Below are 20,638 nucleotides of genomic sequence, written 5' to 3'. Positions count from 1 at the left end.
TCAAGCTCCAGGTCAGACATTTGAGAGCCACGGGTGGTGGGAACTGGGGGGGTGGACAAGTAGCAGAACTTGAAAACATAAGGAGGAAACAATTGGTGCATCAGATTCAGAACCAGATAATTTTAGGAATTCCATGTGAATATGACACAGGGAAAATAGGAGAAGGGTCTAGTCTCAGAAAATAAGGGGGACAGATGCAGAGAGTGAAGTGGAGCCTCAGTTATCTTGCTGGGTTACAGGGATGGGCCCTCTGGACTCCAATGCCCCGGGGTTTGTTGAGTGGGTCCATTCCCAAGGAAAAAGAGGCTGAATGGGTACTCTGGCCATGTCACTAGAGTATTCACACATAAAAAGTATGCCACATAGCAAGAAAAAAAGAAACTCTTCACACTCTTCTTCTGCTTCCCACCTTTCTCTGTCTTCTGGGAATCACCTAGCTGTTCTGTTCCTTCATTCCAATCTCATAGGCCAAAGAGGGGAATAGATTCCATGCTGCATACATATAAGTCTCCATATAGGTACACCTAGTTCCAAACATCACATTCTCTCTAAAATTATGATTCTCAGTAGTTCTGCCAGTTTTCTCTAGCTGTTGTGTAGTTTATCTCCAGTCTCTATATAGTTGGTATACTTTTTGCATTATTAATCTAACAGTCATGATGAAGACACTTGCTCTATTCATCTAGGTCTAGAATAACTGTTTCATCTTAGGTCCACAATCCCCGATATGTCTCCCAAAATTCAACTTTTATGAAGCTGAGTTGGCTTGTGGCCCATCTCAGCATGATATCACATTCAAAAGAAACATCTAATAGCCAAATAGAATTAAAAAGCAATTTAGATTTTTTATTATAATCTCTGGGAAAACTCTAAAGGGGTTTAGCATACAGGAAGACATCTTAAACGTCTCTTCCCTACTTCTTTATTCATCATTCACTTTATGGCGTGGCTGTCTGCCATTCTCTCTCCTTTCTCCCCAAACACCCCCAAACTTTCTCTCAAGCATGGCCCTTGCTTTTTCACTGCCTGACCCCCTTCACTTCTTGGATGTATCCTGTTTCTCTTCTACAAGAAGAAACTCCTTGTTTCAGCTCCTTTGATTCTGTCCCCCATTCCCCTCATCTGCACAGGTGTCAGGAGCCCCAGGCTGTCAATGACAGGGGTCCCTTCCTGGAAGGTAAGAAAGATTGAGAGACTAAGAATACTCATATTGTTGCAGGTTTTGTCTGTCACATATTAGACTAAATTTTATCAACCTGGGAGGGAGGTTTGCCCCTCACGGGGGTTTGCCACCCTTCTTTGCTCATCTCCATGCTTATACAGAGAAATTGGCATGGTAGTTTACAAGAACTCTCAAATCTTTTTAGCCTTTGACTGGAGAGAAGTTCTAATTGCCTATTCTCCCAAGAGACTCTAGTGTCATAGACATGGCCACGAGGTCACACACACACACACACACACACACACACACACACACACACCTCACTTAAGGCTTGAGTTACTAGACTTCCAGTTGCTTGCTGTGTGCCCCCCCATTCCTTTCTCTTCCATATTAACTGCTCAGCAAGAATTCCAGGAGACTTTCTAACCTCTCCTATAGTCTGAATTTCCACGGAAAATAACCTGTTGTTCCAATTAGACCTGTTTTTCTGGTGTTCACCTGGTCTTCCCTTTCTGCATTGCCCACTGCAACAGCTTCTCGTGTCAACACTTGCAGGGGCTTTTTCCTACTTTCAGTGCACATTCAGTCCTTTATCCTGTTCCACTCTGACGTGACTAGTTCCAGTCTAGGTTTTGCTGGGTAGTTGGCCACGCACACACAGGTATTCGGAGCCCTGGTGCAGGGCCTCCTGCATCCTCCATCCTCTCCATATATTTTCTGCCCCCAGAAAGTTGCCAACAGCCCAGGGCCTGGTTTGGCTCCAAGTCAGAATCCTCCTCAGGCTGTGATAGTGCTGTACCTCCTGAGGAAACTCACAATTTCAGTTGTCATGGGACAATTTTGCTTGACAAATTGCCTCTCCCAGAGTATCAGCTCAATTTAGAGGAAGTATCTGGGCGGGATGTGGACTGTGGTATGCCTGCCACACACTTCTCTTCCATTGAAAAGAATTTGTAGAAATTTAGTGTTCCTCAGTTCTGACTTATGTAAGCTTCCAGACCCTTCTCATCTGTCATATCTTGAGGAAGTCTGTGGTATTCTAGCGTAGAAATTCATACAAAATTTTCTTGGTCTCACTCTTACTAATACATCTAGTTATGCTCTCTCCGTACTTCCTAGAGGCCCTAAAAATACCATCAAAAATGGTTTCTATCACTTCCCCTTTGCTATGAGGTCCTATCCCAAAGCCAGCAAGGCATTGTTAGCTGCAATTTCGCAGCCACTGTGAGGGTGCACTGTGGTTCTATTCCACACGCACAAATGGGGGTTACCCTGGTATTCATGATGTATCATGGTCAGGGCCCCGAGCAGTAATCCATATCTTCCAAATACTGCAGCGTAGTGAAGAGCAGGGCCCTTCTCCCTGACTTTTTCACCCAGACCATAAAGCCCGTGTTTTAACAAGTCTTGCATGAAAACAGCTCCTCCATCTCCTGTGGTCAACCATGTATTCACAGGTTATAGGCACAGTACCTGCTTTGTTTTTTGTTTGTTTTAAGGCAAAAGTAAAGTCCCTTTACTTTTCTTTATTCTTCTCCACAGCAGTTGTCAACATCTGTTATACAGTATTTTTACTCATTTGTTTGTTTATTGTCTTTCACTTCCAACTGGGGGATCTATTATGACAGGGAGTTGATTTTGTTCACTGCCATCTCCAGCACCTAGGATAGCACCTGGCACAATGACTCAATAAACATTTGTTGACTCAAGGATTGAATGAAGCCTGAATCCACACCTGGACAAAGAAACATCTTCCTTAAGGACATGTAGTCTGCAGACCTCCATCTCTGTCTTACCTTAGAGAGCAGTTCAGCTTCTTTAATTTTGACCATCTACGTTGATGATTTATGGTTTATGTTCACACAATTTCATGGCCCTTTCAGTGGCTTTTTTTGAACAAAGAAATACTATAAGACACATGGAAGTCTCTATCTCTTGCAAAATAGAAAAGTGCTTGCAGCTTTGAAATGAGAGTTATCATCTACCCACCCACTCGGTCCCCCAGCAGCATATTCTACCACTATTCCCATCAGTCTCAAAGACACTGGGGCCAAGTTTTAGTCAGAAGTCAAGATCAGAGGACTGCATGCGCTCCCCTCCCCTCAGTATTGTTTGAGAATAGGATGGTGCTAAGTCTGTATTCCCATCCTGTAAGTCAGGGAGAACTCCTGACTTATACTCTTATTCTACTAGAGACAGGCTCAAAAAATGTACCCTGCTACTACTGTTTATAAGATTGGTAGCTAACGAAGAAGAGACAGTATAAATAGAAGTGTTACTGCACTTCAAAAAGAGTGTTTCTCTTCTCTTTGGATTCCTGAACTGGTAGACTAGTAATTTAGGATAATGTTAATCCCGGGTACTTTTTACTGTAATAATATTGAGGCTGTTTTGTCCTTTGCTTGTGCCTTCCCTACTTTTGTTCTAAAACCAAACCAAACAAAAACAAAAATTATCCGCACTCATCAAATATATAACAAAGGACATATAAAGTTCAGTCTTTCCAGGATCGTAAAACCAAATTAAAATCAAAGATGGATCAGAAAAACAATACTCCAGGAATCCAGGAATTGAGGTTAGTCTTTAAACAATCTTAGCAGCACAACTTCAAGAAGACCTTGCTCTTCTCCACAGTGCTGTCTGGGTCTCTAAGAAGTAGAGGGCGATTTTATGTGACTTTCACTGGTGATTGCCCAGATTGAATGAATTAAACTGGGACCTGATTCCCCTCAGAGGTTGATCCTGAAATCACTTATCCGATCTCCTGGTCATCCCAGCTCCTCCATTACCATATCATACATCTGCTTCCAGTTGCTCTTTTTTTTTTTTTTTTTTGATTTTAAAGAGAAAATTTTAAGTTTATTTTAAGGTGCTAGGAACCTAGAAGCAAATTCAGAAGACAAAGAAAAATTCCCAAATTAATAAAGGCAAAAAAGAAGGAAATAGAATAGAAACTTGAGCAATCAAATGAAAATAGAAAAAAATGTTTAAAGCTAAGTATACATACAATAAGATATAAGGAATAAAATGTGTAGTATTACACTGAAAAGTTCTGATCACTAATAATGCCTTTTGGCTTAATACTGTTAACATTTATTTGCATACAAGTTTCCTAAATAGATGATCTTATATGTACATTTTAAACATATGTATTTATGATTTAGAAGTACACAAACATTTTTAATCAGTAAAAATGTACAAAACAATTACAAATGGAAATAACAATGACAAAGTACCCTGTGTTTTTATCCCAGAGACACATCATAGAAATTCAGGTTAAGAAAATTTAGAAAAATGTTATGTTGTATATTAAGAACATGTTTTGGGGAGTGGAGAGAATAACAGTATTCCCTTTGTCTTAAAGCAGTCGAGTTTGAACCAAGGCAGCAGACCCAAGAAAGACAGAATTCTGAGGCGGGGAATCCAGCATGTGTGAGTGCAGTATTGTTTCACTCAACCCCTTTACAATGCTCAAGTTCCTACTTTAAAGAGCTGCTGAGGTCACTTCTATTTCAGAAGGATGATCATTTGATAGTATTGACTTTTTCATCTTATTAATCACAATGAATGACAATTTGTGAAATACTTTTCCACTTTAAAAACTAAGACTCTGTATCCCGACAGACGAAGCAGCAGGCACTGCTGGGAGTCTGAGGGTAACATCTGCACCCCACCAGCCTGTGTGTCTTCTTCTAAGCAGAAAGCATGGAGGGTGTGAGCAGCCTGGAGTTCAGTGGTCAGTGGCATCATGGCGTTGATAGTAGTCTCCTTTCTATGGTTAATTAGCATCATAGCTGTATCCTTTTTCCTGGCATTGTAGTCTCATTGAAGGCTTTTCATCAATACCTTATTCCTCTGAACACATTTGGGGCACAACATATTGTCCTCCGGGAAAGGGGGTGGAAATTTGCTAGCAGGTAGCAACAAGAGTGCACACACTCTCCCCTGTGTTTCAGGAACCCAGGTTTGCCCAGCATAAAACTGTAGCTGGGCAGACCCAACCCTCTTTATGTGCAGGAAGACTTCGCCCATGGACCACACACCACCTGACACCTTGTCCAGTCCTTCCAGAGCAGGCATCCCTTCCTCAGGGGCAGTAGTCACTTTAGAAGGATCAGAACTTTCCAGAGTCATTTCCCACTTTTCCATCTTTAATTTTCTTTTTATTGTGGTCAACATCTTGGCCTCTGCTGATGTGACGGGAATAACTTTTTGCTGAGGGTAAGCATGTTCGCAGAGTCACCTATATGCTTCCAATTTCAAGCCTTTGGTGCCCAGACTTAATTGCTGGCACCAGGCCCTCACGATGTCTCGGTCAATCAGGTTTATGGGTGGCAGTTTAGAGGGCAACGGAGGAACTGGTATCTTCTTCCAAAGTCTTATTCTTTTATTGTCTTGTGCCATCTCTTGTGGATAGGAAGCTTCATCCTCTTTCATGGACCTTTCTCGTTAGGTTCCCTTCCCTGAGTTTCTTTTTGTACTTGGTTCACCAACAGCCTGCTGTTTCTCTTCAGCTTCTACTGAGAGAGGTTGGAATTTGCAAGTCTTTTTTTTCTCCTTTGACTTCTTTGAGGAGTTCTGTTTGTTGCCTTTTGCATTCTCCATACTCAAAAAAGAAGTCGAGGTTGATAAAAAGAAAATCTTCTTTCTTCTCTTCAGTTGCTTTTTATGTTATTTAAAATCAGTTCCCTCTAATTAATGGCCTTAGTGGCTTTTGCTGCTCAACATGAGTACCTCCAAGATACCTCCAGGTGTGATAGATAATAAACTGCCCACAACTTCACATTATTAAAACATTGAACTCTCTGGTGTTTAAGTTGTAATGAGGTCTGTGGGACATAGGCCTCTCTGCTTCATGCTTGTGGACTTTTATTAGTGTTTCAGGGGACATTAACTCCATAGAAAAGAGTGATTATGAACAAAGGTACTAAGAAGATGGAGCATGGAGATGCCAGGGCTGTAATTTGAGTCTAAGATCTACTGGGAAAAAAGAAATAATCAACAGAGGTGTATGAGAGAAGGAAAAGCTAGAAAACAATTTCTCAGTAAATGTTTAGCTCTGAGACTAACACAGAGGACAGAGAGCACCATGCTTCCCTGATTCCACTATGAGGGCAAGAGGCAGGGTGAGGCATGTAAGTAATATTTCTTCAAGTGTTGGGGATGTCAGAAGAAGGAGCCTGACTCTCCTTTTTCAAGAGATCTTGAAAACTGGGAAAAGTCTTATTTGTTTGAGTTTTTTGGGGGAGGAAATAGATTTATTTATCCCTGACACCAGCTTTGTCCGCACCCTACGGCCCACGTTTTAACCACAAAAGAAAAGTTGAGAGAGTCCTGGAGTGATTGTGTGTTTTTCAAAATAAGATTACCATCATCTCCGATACCCACACATACTTCTCTAATCCATTTCCTCTTCCCCATTTCTACAAGCAAACTTGAGGACCAGTTGTCTCATGCCTGGAGAATTAGTTCCCCTTTCAGCCTTTTCTCTGCACCCTTCTCACTTCTCCCACCTCCCAATATCTCTGTCTCTTCACAGCATTCAGAAGAATCCACCTGAAATTCAGATTTGAGCCTTTTCACAACCCATCTTAAAATGTCCCAAAGGCTTCCCCTAGCCTCCAGCCTCATATTTTTTTCACCCCTTTCTGCCACACTATTTACCCTCTAGATGTACAAATCTATCTGTAGTTCCCATACACCCAGCACTTTACCTTTATTCATGTGTTCTCTATGTTTAAAACGCCTTTCTGGCCTTTTTTCTCTTTTTTTTTTGACTTTTATTAATTGTGAAATATAATACAAATTTATAAAGTGAACAAATATACATGTACAATTTAATGAATAAAGATAGTACCTGTACAATCACTACACAAATCAAGAAACAGAACATTACAAGCATCTCCCTCTCCCTGCCACCTGAAGTCCCCCATTCCTATGCTGGAGTCAAAACCTTCTCCCTCCTAGGGTAGCCTCTATCTTGATTATTATCTTGATTTGCAAGTCTTTTTTTTCTCCTTTGACTTCTTTGAGGAGTTCTGTTTGTTGCCTTTTGCATTCTCCATACTCAAAAAAGAAGTCGAGGTTGATAAAAAGAAAATCTTCTTTCTTCTCTCCAGTTGCTTTTTATGTTATTAAAAATCAGTTCCCTCTATTAATGGCCTTAGTGGCTTTTCTTGCTTTTCTTTATTATAGTTTATCAATCACATGTTTATACATCCCTAAACAATAGTGTAATTTTGCTTGTTTTTGAGCGTTTTATAGATGAATTTATTCTTTTGAACTGTATATGAATGGAATCACAGACTTTATTGTTTTGTGTTTTGCTTTTTCACAATATATATTTGTTTACTTTTATTATTATTTTTATTGTTGTTATTACTTTTTATTGGGGAATATTGGGGAACAGTGTGTTATTCCAGGACCCATCAGCTCCATGTCAAGTCATTGTTTTCAATCTAGTGTGGAGGACGCAGCTCACTGGCCCATGTGGGGATCGAACCAGAAACCTTGGTGTTATGAGCACTGCGCTCTAACCACGTACCCAACCAGTCGCCCCCCACACTATAAATTTGTAAAAGTCATCACTGTTGTTGAGGTACCTGTGCTTTGTTCACTTTCATTGTCCTACGGAATTTCATTGTATGAATATACCGCCATGTATTTATCTGCATTCTACTGTTGATGGACATTTCAGTTGTTTTCAAATTTAAGCTATTACTAGCAATGCTGCTTTGAATATTCTAGTACATGTCTCATGGTGCATATAACAGAAGTTTTTCTAAAGTTTAGACATATGGATGGACTTGCTGAATCATAGGGTATGGTATGCTTATCTTCAGCTCTACTGGAAAATATCATATTGTTTTCAAAAGTGGTTGTAATAATTTATACTTCGCCAGCAGGGTAAACGGTCTCATTACTCCACATTCTCTCTAACACTTGGTATTGTTAGATTTTTAATTATTATTATGTTGGTGCAAAAGTAATCGCGTTTTAAAAGGTTAAAAATAATTGCAAAAACTGCGATTACTTTTGCACCAACCTAATTTCTCTCTGATATAATCCCAAGCGCCTAGAACAGTGTGCCTAGCTCATAATAAGCATGCATTAAGTATTTGTTTAATAAATGAATATTTCTTAATTTCCAAGCATGGGACTTTACTAATTGTCTTTTTGTTATTGGTTAATAGTTTAAATACATTTTAGTTGACGAACACTTCCTGTTTAATATCAACCTTTAGAAATTTGTTAAAACTTGTCCAATACACAAATTTTTGTTTATAATTGTTACATATATGCATCGTGAAAGGATGTGTTTTGCATTTGTTGGGTGCAAAGCTTAGATAGTTCCATTAGTACATTTAAAACAAATGTATAAACTATTTATAAAAATTTTCTATATCCTAAGTGATTTTGTCTACTTATAAATTATTACGAAGGGGTTATTATAATTTTCCACTATGCTTATGAATTTGTCCTTGCAGTTCTGATAATTTTTGCTTTATACTATATTCTGGTTCTATATTTAAGTGTAATTTACATTTTTAAATTGTAATATTTTCCTGGTAAATTGCACATTTTTTATTATTAGGTGGTTTTCTTGTTTAGTAATATAATAATGCCTTTTGCTTTATATTTCATTTTGACTGATGTTAATGTACTGGCACCAGTTTTCCTTTGGATGGAGTGCATGATGTATCCTTTTCCATTCCTCTTCCTTCAACCTCTGTTTCCGTAAGTTTTAAGTATGTTTCTGGTATATAACATACAGTCAGATTTTGTTTTGCTTTGCATTTTACCCATTTTGGCATCCTTTGTCTTTTATCTAGAGTACCTAGTCCAGTTATATTTAATATTAATAAAATTAATATTTGGATTTAAACTATCTTTGTGGATTTATCTATTTCTCATTTCTATTAGTTTTTGCTTCCTATATTTTTTTTTAAAAAGATTTTATTGGGGAAAGGGAACAAGTCTTTATTGGGGAACAGTGTGTACTTCCAGGACTTTTTTTTTTTTTTCCAAGTCAAGTTGTCCTTTCAATCCTAGTTGTGGAGGGTGCAGCTCAGCTCCAGGTCCAGTTGTCGTTGCTCGTTGCAGGGGGCACAGCCCACCATCCCTTGAGGGAGTTGAACCGGCAACCTTGTGGTTGAGAGGATGCGCTCCAACCAACGAATGAGCCATCCGGGAGGCAGCTCAGCTCAAGGTGCCCTGTTCAATCTTAGTTGCAGGGGGCGCTGCCCACCATCCATTGCGGGACTCAAGGAATTGAACTGGCAACCTTGTGGTTGAGAGCCCACTGGCCCATGTGGGAATCGAACCGGCAACCTTCGGAGTTAGGAGCATGGAGCTCCAACTGCCTGAGCCACCGGGCCGGCCCCGCTTCCTATATTTTGAAGGTCTTTTATTATGTCTTTAACAATTTAGGATTGTTATGTGCTTTTGCTGAATTCACTGCTTTATCATTATGAAATGATCTTGCTTTATTCCTGGTAATAGTCAATGCTGTGATATTTTCTTAGTCATTAATGAAACCCTTTCAGATTTTTAAATTAATGTTTGAATAGCGCATTATCCCATTTTTACATGGGTCTTACTTTTTATCCAACATGACCATCCCTACCCTTTCATTGAGATATTTAGCCCGTTTACATTTATTATAACTATCGATAAGATTGGATTTCAAGCTAGCATCTTGCTGTTTGTCTCCTATTCATCCCATCTGTTCTTTGTCTTTCTTTCTTATTGCCATTCCAGTGTTTAGACTAACTGAATTTTTTTCAGACTAATTGAATTTTTAAATAATTCCTTTTTACCTCCACTATTGGCTTATTAGCTCTTCCTCTTCTTTTTCTTCTGTTTTATTGTCGTTGTTGCTTTAGAGCAGTGCTTTCTCATAGAATTTTCTGTGATGGAATTGTTCTATATCTGCACTGTCCAGTATGCTAATCACTAGCCACATATACTTATTTAATACTTGAAGTATAGTTAATATGACTAAGGAACTGAATTTTTAACTTTTCCTAATTTTAATAGCCACAAGTGGGGAATAGTTATTGTATTGGACAATGCAGCTCAAGAATTTAACAATATACACCCTTAACTTATCAGTCTACCTTTAAAGAGTATAAGAATCTTACAACAACATACTTTGATTTCCTGCCTTATGTCCTTTGTATTTTTATTGTCACACTTATTACTTCTACGTATGCTAAAACCCCAAGTGCACTTCTTTTATTTTTCCTTTAGTCATTTATCTTTTCAAGAGTTTAAATTTGAGAAAAATATTTTAAATATTTACCTATATATTTATCACTTTGCACACTCTTTATTCCTTTGGTTGATCCAAATTTTCATGTTATTTTTCTTCTGCCTGAAGAACTTCCTTTAACATTTTATCTTTTGTTTGTTTAAAATAGTCTTTATTTCACCTTTATTTCTGAAAGATATTTTTGCTGGGTAAATCTTCTGGGTTGACCTTGTCTTCTGCTTTGCATAGTTTTTGTAAGAAATCTGCTGGCATTATTTTCTTTGTTCCTCTATAGCAGGAGATGGCAAACTTTTCTGCAAAGGGCCAGATAGTAAATCTTTTAAGCTTTGCAAGCCATATAGTGTCTGTTGCAACTACTCAACTCTGCCTTCATAGTCCGGTAGCAGCCATAGCAAATACATAAATGAATGTGTGGGGCTGTGTTCCAACTAAACATTATTTACAGAAACAAGAGGTAGGCCAGATTTGATCCATGGGCCATAGTTTTCCAATTCCTTTTCTCTATATAATGTGTCATTTTTCATCTGGCTGATTTTAGAATTTTTTTTTTTTTTTTTATTCTTGGGTTTTAGCAGTTTGATTATGATATGCCCTGGCATGGTTTTCTTAAAGTTTATTCTGCCTGGATTTCATTGAGCTTTCAAATTTGAAAAATTTTTAGTCATTATTTAATTTTTTTGTTATTTATTTATTTATTTATTTAAGCCCCCAGCTCTTCTGAATCTTCAGTTACATGTATACTAAACCACTCGATATGCCTCACAGATAACTTTGCTCTGGATCTTTCTTTTTAAATCATTTTTTTCCTTGTGCTTCATTTTATTTTTTTTAACTTTTATTTATTTTGAGTGTGTTTTTCTAGGACCCATCAGCTCCAAGTCAAGTAATTATTTCAATCTAGTTGTGGAGGGCGCAGCTCACAGTGACCCATGTGGGGATCGAACCGGCAACCTTGTTAAGAGCACCGCGCTCTAACCAACTGAGCTAACTGGCCGCCCCTGTGCTTCATTTTAAATAGTTTCTATTTCTATGTCTTCAAGTTTTCTAATATTTTCTTTTGTAGTCAACAATTTGCTGTATTTCCTCCTGTGAAAATTTTTAATTTTATTCATATTTTAAATTTTATAATCCTACTTTTATTCAATATTAAATTATAAATTTTTTGCCATGTTATTGAAGTGTTACTTTGACTCACAATAATACTATACATATTTAAACTTAACTCATTTACAAAATAAAACTGTTCACTTAAGCAGTATAATTCTCCTCTAGTAAAAGTAGCTTTATATATATAAAAGGTTTGACTTCAAACTTTCATTGCTATTCTACTCTTTGGCCTCCATTGTCCAGAACCAGGCACATTTCTATAAATTTCTTCAATGAATATTTTGCAGCAAATTTCTGAAGTTTTCCAATTTTTTTACACTTATAGAAATTCTTCCAAATGCATTAAACAATGATACTATTTCTTGTGTGTTAGATAGAATTCATAAGTGGGGCCACTTTTCTGTCATGTTTGCTGTCAATTTCTTTGCAAACAAGACTTTCAAAGTAGTGCCCAAACCCTGAGTCTGAATATTGTCCCACAGTTGACATGTAAACCAACAAACACAGTCCATAATTTTGGAAAGATTTCTATAATGCAGCCTAAAGTCTGCCTGTAATTATCTTGCTTCTTTTTTTTTATCCCAAGTAAAAAATGAATTCCATAAAAATGCAAAAGAAATTATTTGACTTTGTGAAATATTTCCAAGAATAACTTTGTTTTCTGTATCTTAAACTTCATTTCCAGTAAATAGTTGAAAATCTGGGTGCCCAGAGAATGGTAATACTTTAGATACAGTCCTTAATTCTTTTCAGTAGAGAAAATGCAAGTTCTTGAGACTTCTTGGACCTTCCTCTTCAGTCATAATTCCATCAAATGCACTGGTGAAATTCTGTAATGTGTCTCCATTTCTTCTCCAAACAGATATCCTATAAAGGCTATCTTGCACTCAAATGCTCTTTAATGCTTGCGTGTAGTCCAGATATAAGTCTGTAGAATGCCTGACCCCCCTTTTTACACAGTGACCTTCTAGCTATTGGTGAAAAATGTTCTCTTCACATTTCCCTTGACCAAAGCCAAAATATTTAAAGATCTTTTAATTGCCTGTGACTTGAAACAGTTTTCTTCGTAGATGATTCCCTATCTTCCAAACATCTGGTCTCTTATAACTGTGTAAAGTTTAAGATTAAGAACAAAGTACGTGTTCAGTATCAGGGTTTTATATGTCCTCAGCTTCACCGAAATTGTCTGAGGAATCTTCACACAGCTGGCCCCCTGAACAATCTTCTGTGTTTCTTCACTCAGGGATTCATCCATAGCTCCAAGTCATTCAGCTTCTTCACATCCTTCAGTGAGATTATCGGTTCTTTAGAATACCTGTAGCTTACAGATTTAATGTAACTTTCGCTAAAACACTAAATTTTTCAATTATTTGATTTTACATTTTTATTAATTACACTGAATCTGTTTCCTTTAGCATATACTATAGATAAAACAGTTTCACAATACCAGTATTAGTACTAACACTAAAACTACAGAATGAAGTTTAAAGGTTCTTTGCAGTTTATTTTGTTCTTAGAATATATCCCACTAAAGAAGGACAAAGTCCTGTGTCCAATAGTCATTTGAAATAAATCTTTCTTTTTGGTTATGTTACCAATCTCATACACACCTAGTTTTCTTTCACTCGTTTTCAGTTTTAGGGATTGCTTCCCCCCCACTCTTTTTGGTTTAATTGACTTTTTGAATATGTAAAATAATTACATGATTCTAAAGTCAAAACTATATAAAAAGGTATAGCCAGAGTCTCCCATCCCCATCCCCTGGTCTCAGCTCCCCCTTTCCACTTCCTATAATAACCATTTTCATTTGTTTCTGGACAATGGTTCATTTTGTCCAAAAAGTAGCTACCATATAAACTGTTCTGCACCTCACCTCACATAATACACGTATATTATTATGATCATTTTGTAGCAACACGTAGAAAAATAGTCCTCATTATGCTTATAGCTTCACAGTGCTCCACTATGTACCATGGTTTATGTAACTATTCTACTCCTAGCTGTTGATGGTGTTTGGGGTATTTCTAATCTTTTGCCATTACAATAATGCCACAATGAATAACCTTGTGCATTTCAAGTTTGTGTAGATGTACTTTTAGTATAGATTCCTAGAAAATGTGATTGCTGGCTTAAAGGGTGAATGCATCTGTTTGGATTTTTGCTAGATGGCACCAAATTCCCTTCTTTGTAAATGACTCTTCAGTTCATCTAGGAGCTCATAACAAAAATCTAGGAGTGACTCTTGGCAATCAGTACCTCGTCACCTCCAGCTTTTATCAATCACCAAGTTTTACCAATTCTTACCTTAAAATATTTCAAACTCACTCACTTCTCTCCCTTTCTATGGCCACTACCCTAGTCCAAGCCCCCATTGTTTCTTGCCTAGATAACTTAACTGCTGTTTTTCCTTTTGCAGTCCTTCCCTTTCTACCATTCTTCATCAGAAAATCAAATGACCTTTTTATAGATGTGATCATAAAACCTATCAATAGCTTCCTACTCTTTTGGGATAAAGTGTAGGACCCTTAACACGTCCCCCAAGACCATGCCTAATCTGGAGCATCCCTACCTTTCCAGCCTCAATTTTTGCCCCCCACCTCTTTATTCTGGCCTCTTCTTCCAACTTCCTAAGCTCTTTGCCTCTTGGAGTCTTTAAATAGTCTTTTTTCATTTGCTAGAAGGCCTACTCCCTACACTTCCTCCACACTTTTGATCTGATCATATCTATTCATCTTCCAGTTCTGTGCTCAGGGAAATTTTCATTAACCTCCTAGTCTGATTGCTCTACTGAAAGTCATATTGCCCTCTATACTTTTCCTTATCACTACCGTGGTTATTAAGGCATTCAGGTGATTCTTTATTTAATGTTTATTTCTCACATTAAACTATAATTTCCCTGGAGGCAGGGCCCGTGTTGATCTTATTTTCAGATAGATCTTCAGCATTTATCACAAGGAACACAGTAATAGGAATGAATAAGTATTTGTTGAATGAGTGAATAAATAACAACTATTAAACTCTGAACAAGAAGACTGAAGGAACAAATGCTCTATTTCCCCTCCAGGGGGAGACATACTCCAACTAGAAATAGCGCAGCCCTCAAAAGAGCACAAAATTCTGAGATCAACCTAACTGTGCTTCTCAAGCCCCTGAAATTGATTCAGAGAATCTAGTCATTTCCTTGCTAGTAGGATTCTCCAGATCAGTCTGGACCACGCACTGGTACCAGGCATTTGGGCATTTCCTCTGTTAATTTTCCCTCCTTGAACAATCTTAAAATCTCTCCTGTTAGAGTTGTCCATTGCAGTCTTGGTTTGCTAGGAAATTTTTGCTATAACTGCCCAAATTTGGGGGGAAGTAGTATTATGTATATATAATTTAAAAACTATCAAAAACATTGTTATTTGTATTCTTACTGTAATGTTTTCTCCAAAATTCCTCAGGTAATCTTTCTCTATGCAGTCTCAAAAGGTTTCAAAATTATTCTGATAGTGAAAAATATTGGTGACATGTAGGGCCCCCCCAAAAAAAATTGATGAAAAACTGATTTTAGAAACACAGCGATTTATAAATTTCCCTGAGCCTTGGGGAAAGTTACAAGAAAGAAGAAAAAGAGTGGAGTTTAATATTGACAGCGTGTCCGCTTCTGAGCCGTTTCTGAAAGAAGTCCTTGTTTCATTCTGGTGACACGTCTTGGGAGACTACCCCTGCTGCACATTAATACTGTTCTTTTCTAAGCTGAATTACTTTCTCTAGGACAAGGTTTAAGTGTATAAGAAGTTTTATGTGGCTGACATATTTCTCTGAAAAAAATTTTTTGTTTTTCTTTGCTGTATTTCCAAAGCTCCCTTGCAGTTTCCCTTTTATATGTGCCTCTGAGTTCCTTCCCGATCAGGGATCAGTATATAGAGGCATTCCACTATTCCTTTCTTTGGGAGGTTAGTTCACTTTATGGTAATTTAGTTCTCATTTATCTAATACTGTGTGTTTGGGACTGTGCTATGGCAGGGAGGTAAGTGCAGGAAATCTAAGTCTTTGCGCTAGAAGTGCTTACAATGGAACTGGGAGGACTACACATTTGGTAACCTCCTTGAACAAATATAATATAATACAAAGATGACATGGATGAGAACCAACATTTATGTAGTTTACAAAACCACTCTTCACAAATGTGATCTAAGTTTTGTGAAATTCACCCTTGGGGGAGGTCCTGTTACTCTCACCCTGTTGCACAGATGCTAAGACAGGTAAAGTAATTAGAGCTACTATCAGAACTGGAACCTTGGTCCTGATGGTGTTTGCGTCATATTACACTGTTTCTAAAATGAGGAATATGCTATAAGCAATAGCCCTAAAAATTGAGACAGTCAAAGTAAAGAGGAAATAGATTATATTAATGAAAGAAAGCTTATTTTTCCCAACTAATCTGACACTTAGATCTTATTTTTTCATCCTACTTTGTTAATTTTGACTGATTCCCCTCTCTCCTTTGCTCTTAGGGTATCTCAAACTTCCTTTTGTTTCTTTTCTTTTTCTTTGGTGATAGGAGAAGGGTTTTTTTTGAAGGAATCACTTCTTACTTACTTACACGCCTTTCTTTAGGAAGGGTGTCAGGAAAACTTTGCCATCAACATTAGCCAGGTGACCCCTGAAGCAGGATAAAGCTTTTTTAGACAGAAGAGTAAGTAATGAGTCCTGGCCAGAAGCCACAAAATGGCTGTGAAGAGCTTCCTGTTACCACTTAGAGAGATTGGAAGGCAGAATTCCTCTCCTCCAGCACACTGTCACTTTAGAGGATTGCACTCAAAATCAGGAAAGAGTTTGGAGCCAGCAGGTAAAGAAAGGAGTTTTTCACTCCAAAAAGACCTGTGGTCAATAGGTAGCCGCAATGCTCAAAGAGCAAGACACCACATCTGTCACCTGGGACAGCTTGATGGCATCTCTCCACGGAGACTGGATACTGACACAAGTTGAACAGTGATAGCAGCAATAATTACAAGCAAAACATTATTATCAAATTTCTAGTTCAGGTTTATGCCAAGGTCTGAAAATAGAAACACTAGTTGTACTGTAAATCAACCCTAACTAATGAACAATTCTTGAAAGCAGAACTGGAATTAGCAGGAGGGAGAAGAAAAAATAATGACTTAAAAGTCTTATGAGAGGTACAACACATTTAAAAAAACTTAGGGAGTCACTTGTAATCAAAAAACTTAGGGAGTCACTTGTTCTTCATAGAACAGAAATAAACTGAAATATATGTAGAGTTAGGATATTGAATGCAAGATTCATGGGATGTCATCGAAATACAACTTTATTTTTTGGCTTTTACCATGTTTTAAAAATAGTCATTGGGAGAGGATAATCTCCCCCTGCCCCTGAATGGGAAAATGAGCACATTCCCTGACTTTTTGTTTCATTCTCCCATAATTGACAGTCGCTTAAAGTGAAAAAAAAAGAGAGAGGCTTGATTCAGTAATTAGAATGTTGCCAGTCTAAGATAGTGAATGAAGACTTCAGTCTTCATTCTAAGTTACTAGGTAGTCTAAGACTTCTCCTTCTCCCCCTCCCCTAAGTAAGGCCTCTTGTGACTGGTGGCTGCCTGCATCCAGCTTTCTGCTCAACTTACCTCCACCCCCACTAACTAACTGCTATTTGATCTGCTGTGTGAAAGTGGAGGAGGGAGGACAGCTGAGGGGCTAGGGCAGTTCTGTTCTGATAGGCTGAGTCTGTGCTACCTGTGTCTGGCAGATAGAGTTTACTCTTTTTCTTGCAGAGTGCTGTTAAAGGTTCTCTGAAAATTGCCATCATCAGAGACCTCTCACTTGAGTCCCTTTGGCCTAGACTGACACAGTTGGTTGCCTGTGACGTCCTGTGTAGGTTCTAGGATTCCTGTGTTCATCTCTAACTTCTGATCACTGGGTCCCTCCACACCTCTAGACAGCCTTTTTGAGTAGATGAATGGCAACCCCATACTGACTGTCTTGTATGTGGCTCACATCTGGTCCAGGGGAACATTTACACATTCATCATCCGTACCACATCTGGGAGTACTGGTAGATCCTAGTGCAGCCCCCTCTGCTTTGTGGTACCTCCTTCTTCAGTTTTATAGGCAAGAGTTGGTGCAATTCTCTGTGTTTTCCAAGTATCAAGAACAATTTCTAAGCTCTCTAGTCCCACAGAAGCCCCTTTTTAGGCTTGAGGAAAACATATAGCCCAAGTACTGCTTTTCCCTCCGGGTGAGAGCAGAGTGGGAACTCAACAGCTCAAACAAATTTCTCCCCAAGAAAACTCTTCACAGACCCTCCTTCTCTCTACCCTATCTTGATCTCTCCATGAAGTAGAACTATTTTTCACCATTCACTTTGTACATAAAACTTCACTGAAATAAACTTTTATTGCAATTGACTATTTGCAAATCTGTCTCCCAACCCTTGACAGAAAGACAATATGTCTTTCCATCTCTGTCCACCCTGCATTGCACTGATGAGCACAGAGACTAGAACCTAGAACCTAACACTGCCCAAAAAGTGTTTGATGAATGGATGAATGAATGGATCTGAAATCTCCTTTGGTTGTGCAGTCACTTCTCAGAGACACTATACAATAATCTGTATGGATCATCTATTGTAGAGTCGCTGGGAGACTCTAATCATTCTTATATTTATAAGACGCTGGGAGATTCCCAGAATTTATATACCCCTTATTTTACCAGCCAAGAAATTTTGAGACATGAAACAACACAGGTAAAAACATTTATCTTTTTTCAAGGAAGCAATGGATAAATAAATATGAGATAGTTCAGGTTTTTAGGAAAGGTATAGGATGTCAAATTAAACCTCAGAAAAAAATTTCCCCCAAAGCTGTGGGAACTGTGGATATTGAGTAGTTTATTTCAAAACCCTAAAGCTGGACAAAATAACAAAGAAACAAAAAATTAGATTAAAATATTTAGCAAAATGTTAATGTGTTAAATATAAGTGATGAATATAACAAGTTCATCATACTATTTTCTCTAGTTTTTTTTTTTTTTGGTGTGCTTGAACATTGTTTTGATAAAAATAACATTTAAAACTTGAAGCTGGGAATTATTACTGTCTTTACATTGTTTTAGAAATGAGCCAGAAGAAGCAAAAATGGAACAGAAACTACGTAGACTTGGCCATCTTATAATTAAGCCTTCATAGGTCCCATTAATATATTAGTATTATGATAGACATAAAGCTGTTCTTATTTGGACTTTGGAGTAAAAATTTGGAAGCAAGAAGTTTTGCTTGGGCATTAAGTATATTCAGAATTTATAGAAATAGAAGGATATTTAGAGATCACTTCAGGCAGTGTTCCCACTTTATAAAAAAAAAGGTGGGGGGGGAATGAAAGAACTATCGATCTCAGCGCCAGGACAAAAAGCTAGGTCTTCTGTACTATGGGTTTTTCTTTCTACCATCCTGGTTGGTACATGACATTGAACAAGAGCTGCCAAAGCATGGAATCTCAGAGAAGGGACAGATGCCACCTTTCAACTGTGGTACTTTCCTTTGCTGGGTCCTTTGACTATCATTTCTGTTGTGTACAGGTGGGGACCTCCTTCTTTTGTGCAGTTGATTTTCCAAGACAGAGTAGTGGACCCACCAGAGCTAGACTTAATAAGATGAAGGCCAGAGAAGCAGTCACCAACCCCTCATTATGTCAGTTGTGTAAAGCTATACTCCACTTTGAGAAAATTATGGGTGGTGCCAAGCACCGTGATCTAAATAGAAAGAGGGAAGTTTAGCAGGCTTGGGCCCATGGCATCATGGAATGGAATTTATTACATCTCTGCCTCTCATCTTATTAATTCTGCAGCCAAGTAGGATCCAAGGAGTTCAGGGGAGAATATACTACTGGGCTATTAGTGTAAATCACACAGTTCTAGACATAGGAATGGGAGTTTGAGAGGTACTGACTGAAATGAGGTTAGATCTGGACAAGACATGTAGGTGGTTTGATTTTTCTTGATTTGTTCTGCTGGTGGGTAGCCAGGAAGGACTAAGGTTCACGGATGAGCTCCTCCATTTTGGATCAACACCAACACAGGTATGCCTTGCTCCTATGTTTGGAGGTTTAATGTTCTTTATGGCCTAAATGTGGGTTTCTGGTTTAGAAGCAGTGAACACAGAATCAAACCATTTCCAGTTCACTGATTTGATCAAATGACTTACAGTAGTTTGGTGGGTTGGGGTGAGGAACTCTAGTTTCCATAAAATCTCATTCAGGTTTCTTCAAACTTTTCCAAATAAATCTATGAATTAAAAACAATGTAGCTAATATATGGCTACAGTTTCAAATCAACTCTCCAGACTCCCTCCCAATCAGAGGGCTGCCCCTAAACCACTCTTCCACAGAGCTGTCAATGACCAAAGCAGCCTTAAATCCATCGTCTGGAATTGGTGACTTGCAGGCTGAATGTTGACTGCTTTTAAAAACGATTTTTTTTTTTTTTAAAAAGAAAAAGTTGCCAACATTTGCAGTTTGGGAGAATTCACTTTTTTAAAATCTGGATCTCACCACAGTAGAGTGGCAGGAAGTGGAGGACACATTCCTGCATGGCAAAAATCCTTTTCAGTTTGGAACTCAGAAGAGGCTCACTCAGGGCATGATCTTTTCCAGTTTGCCACCCCCTCACTGAGGTATAAGAATTGTCTGAGCCCTCCTTTACTTTCAAACTGGTTATATTTTGTTGCTTAGAGCAAGCTTTGGGGAATCGGCGCTGGGTACTCTTGGGCAAACGGGCTGCCAGGTGGCCCACAGCCTTTACAGTCTGTGTGGGCTGCTTCATTCTTCACATGCGCCTCTATGTGCTACTGGCTTCGAAATGTTTATGCTTTTTATGGAAATTATATCACAGAGGCGTCAGTATCTCTGGGGGGGGGAAGGGTTATTGTCAGCATGTACCTCTTTTTCAGTCCTCAACATTTGGGCTACTACACTTCTTGGATGGTTTATCTTTGGTATAGCTCCTTCTGAGGGAGGGGGGGCAGTATCCAGCAAGGGTCTGAGGAGCATAGTTGCGTTCCAATATTATGAGTAATGCTGGAAGTCTCTTTTATTTGTCA

The 20,638-nt window shown here is 38.3% G+C and overlaps 1 protein-coding gene and 1 pseudogene across 2 annotated transcripts in view; one reads left to right on the top strand and one right to left on the bottom strand.

Annotated features, from left to right (window-relative positions):
* ASB8 (ankyrin repeat and SOCS box containing 8) overlaps nt 1-20,638 on the top strand; it is a 30,086-nt gene that overhangs the window by 446 nt on the left and 9,002 nt on the right. The window lies entirely within an intron of this gene.
* Nucleotides 4,887-5,897, bottom strand: LOC308502495 (developmental pluripotency-associated protein 4-like; annotated as a pseudogene). Its single transcript has one exon. The product of its transcript is annotated as a developmental pluripotency-associated protein 4-like (transcript).

Source organism: Rhinolophus hipposideros (genome assembly GCF_964194185.1).
Source record: "Rhinolophus hipposideros genome assembly, chromosome: 9".
Lineage (NCBI taxonomy): Eukaryota > Metazoa > Chordata > Mammalia > Chiroptera > Rhinolophidae > Rhinolophus > Rhinolophus hipposideros.
Note: the sequence above shows the minus strand (reverse complement) of the source record. Positions and strands in the feature narration are given on the sequence as shown.